Here is a 9120-nt window from a genome sequence, read left to right as displayed (position 1 = left end):
CTACTGCTACTACTGCTGGTACTACTGCTACTACTGCTGCTGCTACTGCTACTACTGCTGCTACTTTTGCTTCTGCTGCTGCTACTACTGCTACTGCTTCTGCTGCTGCTGCTACTGCTGCTGCTACTGCTGCTACTACTGCTACAACTACTACTTGTGCTGCTGTTGCTGCCACTGTTATTACAATCGCATGGTAGACATCAGACGATAGATCGATACTCTGCCGCCAGCAATTATGGTTCGAGACCGCTGCTTGTTGACTCAGTTTAGCAGACAGGAGTTCTGTGTGTGTGTGCGGTGAAGAGAGTGAATGGGTGAAGCAGGGCAAAACAGACAGACAGTAACAGAGAAGTGGTTAAAGCGTTGGACTATCAATCTGAGGGTCCCGGGTTCGAATCTCGGTAACGGCGCCTGGTGGTGGTGGGTAAAGGGTGGAGATTTTTTTTTTTTTTTTCCCGATCTCTCATATCAACATATGTGCAGAACCTGCTGGTGTCCTAACCCCCTTTCGATACTCACGCGGAAGATCAAATACGCACGTTAAAGAATCCATGTCAGCGTTCGGTGGATTATGGAAACAAGAACATACCCAGCATGCATACCCCCGAAAACGGAGTATGGCTGCCTACATGGCGGGGTGAATAAAGAAAACGGACATACACGTAACATGTTGCATGTTTGTCTGAGTGTGTGTGTGTGTGTGTGTGTGTGTGTGTGTTGTGTGTGTGTGTGTGTGTGTGTGTGTGTGTGTTGTGTGTTGTGTGTGTGTGTGTGTGTGTGTGTGTGTGTGTGTGTGTGCCCGAAATCTGATTGAATGACACAGGAAACGAATGACGAGTGCCCCATGTCAGCTGTCAGTCAGCTTTACAGCCTGTTGAGCAAATGACCCCGTGTTTGTAAAGTGCTTAGAGCTTGGGTCTCTGACCGAGGAGACAGGCGCTCTACTATAAGTTTCCATTATTTCATTCATTCATCATAATCAAGTTGCATCAGTGGGGTGAAACTCAGAATTTCTAATTAGTAAAAGGTTACCGACATGTGTACGTATGACTGTATGTGCTGTACATACACACATACATACATACGCATAAAACCCAACCGCTAAGTAGAACTGATGAACAACAATTTTTAAGGACTTACCTTCATCTGTAAAAAAAAAAAAAAAAAGAGATTAATTGAGGACAATTTCGTTTATCTTTCAAATAAGTCTGGAAGCTACCTGCTCTCAGATGTGACGCACATATAAACACTGAATATTAAACTAATGCAATAAATCAATAATATATTGTCGAGGCGACAGAAGGAGAGAAAAGACAAGTTTGTGTGTGTGTATGTACGTACACGTACACACACACACACACACACACACACACACACACACATGCACACAAACACACCCGACACACACACACACACACACACACACACACACACACACACACACACACACACACATGCACACAAACACACCCGACACACACACACACACGACACACACACACACACACACACACACACACACACACACACACACACACACACACACACACACACACAAAGAAGAAGAAGAAGAAGAAGAAGAAGAAGAAGAAGAAGAAAAAAGGTCTGGGCTAAGCTAGAAAGGAAAACAAGAATGCATTTTACAAAGATTGCCGATACTGTACTGCAATACCACCACCTCCCCTCCCCCCACCTCCCCCCGAAACCCCTCTCCCTCCCTACTCCCACTCCTAACCCCTCTCTCGTTCCAGAGCCTTTGAAGCCAGCACCAGCAGAGAGAAAACAGGAACATTCCCAGAATATCTCACTGGAGACAGCTTATGATGGCACGTTCTGTTCCACAAATAGCACACAGTCAATGTATTATCATAAGAAAGGTAGAGATGAGGTTTCGATTTTGGGTTCTGGATTTTGGGACAATTATTTACAACATACATCATACAACAACAACAACAACAACAACAACAACAACAACAGCAAAAAAAACAACAACAAAAAAAAAAAAAACAACAAAAAACCACCACGAAAGAAATAGAGGAGAAAGCCATCATTCGCTCTCTGTATGCGTCATGAAGCTCACTTTTTTTTTCTTTTATTATTATTTTTAAAAATTCTATTTAAGGTCTCGTTGTTCATGGTGCTGTTGCTGTTGCTTGCATTGCGAGTGGTGGTGATGGTGGTGGTGGTGGTGGTGGTGTGTGTGTGTGTGTGTGTGTGTGCGTATGTGTGTGTGTGTGTGTGTGTGTGACATAGACACAACCACACACATATACACACATGCACTTACACACACACACACACACACACACACACACAACAAACAAACAAACAAACTACTCTAATCGAACTAATGATAATTGACATTTTCATGTATTCCCGTGGTGTATCCTGAAATAAATAGTCTCGTCTCTTGACCCATCTCCACTATCCTCACTAACTTCATAGAAGTGACTGTGTGTTGCAGTCATTTTTGCATGTAATATGCCCGGTGACAATACAATAACATACGCCCGTCGACAAGACAGTAACATAAATATGCTCGGCAAGGCAATAACGTATGCCCGTCGACAAGACGATAATGTATGCCCGTCGACAAGACAATAATGTATGCCCGTCGACAAGACGATAATGTATGCCCGTCGACAAGACAATAATGTATGTATGCCCAGCGACAAGACAATAATACATGCCCGTCGACAAGACAATGTATGTCCGGCGACAAGACGATAATGTATGCCCGTCGACAAGACAATAATACATGCCCGTCGACAAGACAACAATGTATGCCCGTCGACAAGACAATAATACATGCCCGTCGACAAGACAACAATGTATGCCCGTCGACAAGACAACAATGTATGCCCGTCGACAAGACAATAATACATGCCCGTCGACAAGACAATAATGTATGCCTGTCGACAAGCCAATAATACATGCCCGTCGACTAGACAATAATGTATGCCCGTCGACAAGATAATAATACATGCCCGTCGACAAGACAATAATATATACGTCTGGCGACGGTAACACATGCCCGTCGACAAGACAATACGATGCCCGGTGACAATACTTGTTCTTCTTCGTTCGTGGGCTGCAACTCCAACGTTCACTCGTATGTACACGAGTGGGCTTTTACGTGTACGACCGTGTTTTTTTTGTTGTGTTTTTTTTTTCAACCCCGCCATATAGGCAGCCATACTCCATCTTCGGGGATGTGCATGCTTCCATAACCCACTGAACGCTGATATGGATTACGGGATCTTTAACGTGCGTATTTGATCTTCTGCTTGCCGTATATACACGAAAGGGGGTTCAGGCACTAAGCCCGGGTGGGAGGGGGGGGGGTGGGGGGACGGCGTGGGGGGGGGGGGGGGCGGAGGATGGAGGATGGTGGTGTGGTGGTGGTAGAGGTGGCTGGATGATGATGATAACATTCACGACCGTGGTTGTGGTCGTGGTGATGGTGTGTGTGTGTGTGTGTGTGTGTGTGTGTGTGTGTGTGTGTGTGTGTGTGTGTGTGTGTGTGTTTGCCTCTGTGTGTGTGTGTGTGTTTGCCTCTGTGTGTGTGTGTGTGTGTGTGTGTGTGTGTGTGTGTGTGTATCATGCAAAGCATGGATGTGTGCTAGTGTGTGTGTATGTGTGTGTGTGTGTGTGTGTGTTTTGCCTGTGTGTGTGTGTGTGTGTATTTGTATTTGTATTTCTTTTTATCACAACAGATTTCTCTGTGTGAAATTCGGGCTGCTCTCCCCATGGAGAGCGCGTCGCTACACTACAGCGCCACCCTTTTTTTTTGTATTTTTTCTTGCGTGTAGTTTTATTTGTTTTTCCTATCGAAGTGGATTTTTCTACAGAATTTTGCCAGGAACAACCTTTTTGGTGCCGTGGGTTCTTTTACGTGCGCTAAGTGCATGCTGCGCGCGCGCGCGCGCGCGCGCGCGCGTGTGTGTGTGTGTGTATCATGCAAAGCGTGAATGTGTGCTAGTGTGTGTGTGTGTGTGTGTGTGTGTGTGTGTGTGTGTGTGTAGTATATGTGTGTGCGTGTGCGTGTGTGTGTGTGCGTGTGTGTAGTATATGTGTGAGCGTGTGTGTGTGTGTGTGTGTGTGTGTGTGTGTATGTGTGTGTGTGTGTGTGTGTGTGTGTGTCCGTGTGCGTATGCATGTGGGTACGTATGTGTGCATGTGCATTTGTGTAAATCTTGCGAGTGCGTGCGCGTGCGGTGAGTGAGTGAGTGTGTGTGTGTGTATGAGTGTGTGTGTGTGTGAGTGAGTGTATGCGCGCGCGCGCGCGCATCAGCATGATATGTATATGGGGGTGGGAGAGTGGAAGAGAACTCAGAGATAGCTAGGAAGCAACATCAGAATCAACAGTGGTGGTGGTGGCTGGTGGCTGGTGGTGGTAGGAGTCGGGGGGGGGGGGGGGGGAACCGGGGGGGGGGGGGATGGTTGAGTTGGAGGAGGAGGGGTAGTTGGGGGCTTGTGTGGGGTGGGGAGGGTGGGGGGGTGTGGGTAGGGGTGTCGCGCGGCGGACATTGATCGGAAAGGAAACCAGCAAAAAAGGTCGGGTTTTGAGGGGTTTGTTGTTGTTGTTGTTGTTGTTGTTTTGTTTTTTCGTTTCGTTTTGGTTCTGGCTTGGTTTTAAACTCCAGGACATTACCGAGGACCCCCCCCCCCCACACACACACACACACACACGCACGAGCGCGCGCGCACACACACACACACATGCATGCGCACACACACACACACACATATATATTATATTATATATATATATGTGTGTGTGTGTGTGTGTGTGTGTGTGTGTGTGTGTGTGTGTGTGTGTGTGTGTGTGCTTCTGTGTGTGACTGAAAGAGAGAGACAGAGATGAAGGGAGAGAGAGAAGGAGGGAGTGAAGAAACAGGGGGCGGGGGGGGGGAGGAGAGGGGAGAGAGAGAAGGGAGAGACAGAGACAGATAGAGTGAGATAGAAAGAAAGACAGACAGACAGACACACACACACACACAAATAGATAGATAGATAGATGGACAGACAGACAGACATAAGAGGGTCTGCTTCCCTCCTTTTTCCGCGATTCCAAACTTGTTCGTGTTATCTGCCAGAAGAAGAAAAAAACAACAACAACCAAAACCAAAACAAAACAATCAACAGCAAAAAAACCAACAAAAAAATCCACATAAAATATTAAAAACAAAACAAACAAACAAACAAACAAAAAAATTTAAAAAAAAGAAAAGTAAAGAAAAAAACATCAACTGCGGTCTTCCTAAATCCCACCAATTTCGTTCCGTCTCTCTCTTACCCCTCCATCCACCACCCCATCCCCCACCACCACCACCCCACCCCCAGTCCTTCTCCCGGCAAAGCCCGACCCGTCCTCACAACTACCACTACCCCCCTCACCATACCCTTCCTCATCCCCCTTAACCCCTCCCTCCCGCCACGCCACTCCCCAACCACAAACAGAAAAAACAACAACAGAAGATTCAGCTCATCCTTCAAAACGTCCATTGTCTTGTTTTTACCCGTTTTTTTTTCTTCTTTTCTTTCTTTCTTTCTTTGAAGTCCGAACGTTAAGGGTCTTCAAGGTCACCAACACAAGATCATTTCAGATCACTGATGTGTTGTTGTGTTGTGTTGTGTTGCGTTGTGTTGCGTTGCGTTGCGTTGCGCTGCGTTGAGTTGCAACTGCATCGCATTGTGTTGCATTGTATTGGTTCCGTTTGGACTGCACTGGATTGGACTGGATTGCACTCACTGCGTTGTATTGATGATGATGATGATGATGATGATGATGATGATAATAATAATGACGACGACGACGACAACAACAACAACAATAATTATAATAATAATAATAACAATAAATGTGTATGTTGTGCTTGTTGGTCTTGTCCCGTTGCTAAGAGCCTGAACAGTCACTGCAACACAGAAAACAACAACAACAACAACAACAACACCCTTGTATTGCGTTGCATTGTGTTGTGGTGCGCTCCGTTCAGTTGCGTTGTAATGCAATGTATTGTATCACATTGTTACTGTGTTGCATTGTGTTAAAATGTGCTGTGTTACATTGTGTTAAAATGTGCTGTATTGCGTTGTGTTAAAATGTGCTGTATTGCGTTGTGTTAAAATATGCTGTGTTAAAATGTGCTGTATTGCGTTGTGTTAAAATGTGCTGTGTTGCGTTGTGTTAAAATGTGCTGTGTTGCGTTGTATTAGAATGTGTTGTGTTAAAATGTGCTGTATTGCGTTGTGTTAAAATGTGCTGTATTGCGTTGTGTTAAAATGTGCTGTATTGCGTTGTGTTAAAATGTGCTGTATTGCGTTGTGTTAAAATGTGCTGTATTGCATTGCATTAAAATGTGCTCTGTATATTGCGTTGTGTAAAAATGTGCTGTATTGCGTTATGTTAAAATGTCCTGTATTGCGTTATGTTAAAATGTACTCACGTTATTGCGTTGTGTTAAAATGTGCTGTATTGCGTTGTGTTACAATGTGCTGTATTGCATTGTTGTTAAAATATGCTGTATTGCGTTGTGTGTTAAAATGTGCTGTATTGCGTTGTGTTAAAATGTACTCACGTTATTGCGTTGTGTTAAAATGTGCTGTATTGCGTTGTGTTAAAATGTGCTGTATTGCATTGTTGTTAAAATATGCTGTATTGCGTTGTGTGTTAAAATGTGCTGTATTGCGTTGTGTTAAAATGCACTCACGTTATTGCGTTGACTTAAAATGTGCTGTATTGCGTTGTGTTAAAATGTGCTGTATTGCGTTGTGTTAAAATGTGCTGTATTGTATTGTTGTTAAAATGTGCTGTATTGCATTGTTGTTAAAATATGCTGTATTGCGTTGTGTGTTAAAATGTGCTGTATTGCGCTGTGTGTTAAAATGTGCTGTATCGCATTACAACCCCATTGCAAAGCATCGATCATACTGAATCACTATATCGCTTTACTTCCCAGTATACTGTCTGTGTCAGGATGATCTGAACTTTGTTCGCAGTTGACAAGAACCAGAAAGAAAAAAAAAAATAGAAGCCTTGTCGCATCGGACATTCAATACATATTTGGTGGGTGGGGGCAGGGGTGAAGAAGGGTGTTGGTGGGGGTTGGGGGTTGGGGGCCGGGGTGGGGGGTTGGGGGAGGTGGGGGGGGGGGGGGGGGGGGGGGGGGGCGTAGACTCCAAACAAGACCGCCCAGAGAAAAAGCTGGAATCGATGTTTGTCAATCAATGACCGTCCGACACAACGAAGAAGATGAAAGCAAGCGGCGGACTCTGTGTTAACTCTCTCCATACGAACGGCGAAAAGAGACGACGTTAACAGCGTTTCACCCCAATTACCATCATCAAAATATTACAAGCGGAAGGCTCTTATACTGAAGAGGTGAATGTTGACAAAGAATACCACAATTCTGACGACGGAAGCTAAAGGTTGGGTCATTCAGACACCCACTGGACATCCGAGGGGTCTGTGTAGAGGAGAAGAGAGGACTAGCCGTACTGAGTGAGTTAAATAACTGAGGAAGCAGTGAAACGATCAACAACTGACGGGAGGAAATAGTTGACAGAGGATTAATTGAGGAAGTGATTGAAGGACCAACCAAGGATGTAATTAAACCCTGGATTCGGAGTGGAGGCGCTGCACATCAAAAGCAAAACCGCTGACTTTTCTTTCCGGCAATGAGGCAAGGCGCTCATTTTGGAATCAACAGCTTGACAGATTAATCAGAAACTGATGAAAGCTGGGAAGAAAAGTATTTGCCTGTCTATCTATCTATCTGTCTGTCTATCTATTTGTCTGTCTGTCTGTCTGCTTATCTGTCTATCTATCTATCTGTCTGTCTGTCTGTCTGTCTACCTATCTGCCTGTCTACCTGTCCGTTTATCTCTGTCTATATATCTGTCTATCTATCTATCTGTCTATGAATCTGTCTGTATGTCTTTCCATCTGTCTGTCTATCTCTGTGTGTGTGTGTGTGTGTGTGTGTGTGTAAGCATAATCATGTCATTTATCACCAGCTCCAGATATTTTCTCCGTTCCTTTTTTTTTTTTTTTTTTTTTTTTTTTTTTTTTTTGCTGTTTGCTTGGCGTGCGGAAAGAAAGACATTCTGTCAATTTCACGGACTCCCTTTACTGTCGCCTTGTTTTTTTAAAAATAATTTTCTTATGTGTGTCCGCGTCCATTGCAGTTCTTTTTTTTCTGTACTGACGGCATTTTACTGCACTTTTGTAGCCATGTACTGAGTGGTTATTCAAGGGTACGGTACAAAAGAACTAACTAAATGATTTAAATGATAAAAACATAGATAATGATTCCCGCGCACAGGCCAGGAACATATAGAAGCCAGTCACAAATGGGTTTTTCTATTGTTTTATTTACAATAGTTATGAAGAAAAGAACTAAGAGAATATATAAGAAGAGAAAACAAGAAGAGAAGAAGCTATAAAAAGAGAAGATGATGAGAAGAGAAGGCCTAAGAAGACTAAGAAGAGAAGACCTAAGAAGAGAATACAGTGCAGCGATATGAAGCGAGGTGTCAGCCATTGTGAGAACACACACGACACACACTCGCACTGCCCGCGACGCAGCAAGAGAGAGAGAGAACAGCTCTGGTCAGATGACTGACCAGGTATGAAAATGACCACTCATCACTCACTGTGCCAATTTATGCAAGTTAAGCGGAGTGCAAAGACAGTTACGTGTGCTGCGAGCAGATCGTCACTAATCTGGCCAAATCTGACAACAACTGTGTTTCTTACAAGGTGTTCAGTGACAGATTTCTAAATGATTCCTGAACCGATTTACGTCGGATAAGTTTCAAAAGAAAGAGCTCGACACCTACTTTATAATGAGTATAAAATGAAGTGTTGGTTATTTAAGATGAATTTATAATCTTAATTTAAGTCACCTGAACAGGGTCAGTTTTAACGAGCTCGTCGCTGAAAATTACAAACTGCGTTAAATCAGTTTAACGTAGGCAAACACAAATGGAACAGACTTAAAGATGGAATTGCGACGATTCTGCCAGTATATAATACTTGTAGTTACTGATCTGACAAAAGAGGTATTAATTAATTACGGTGGTGCAGAAACACAGATTCCAGCTCAGCTAATAGCA

Source organism: Babylonia areolata, chromosome 20 (assembly GCF_041734735.1).
Source record: "Babylonia areolata isolate BAREFJ2019XMU chromosome 20, ASM4173473v1, whole genome shotgun sequence".
Taxonomy (NCBI): Eukaryota; Metazoa; Mollusca; class Gastropoda; order Neogastropoda; family Buccinidae; genus Babylonia; species Babylonia areolata.
This window is presented reverse-complemented; position numbering follows the sequence as displayed.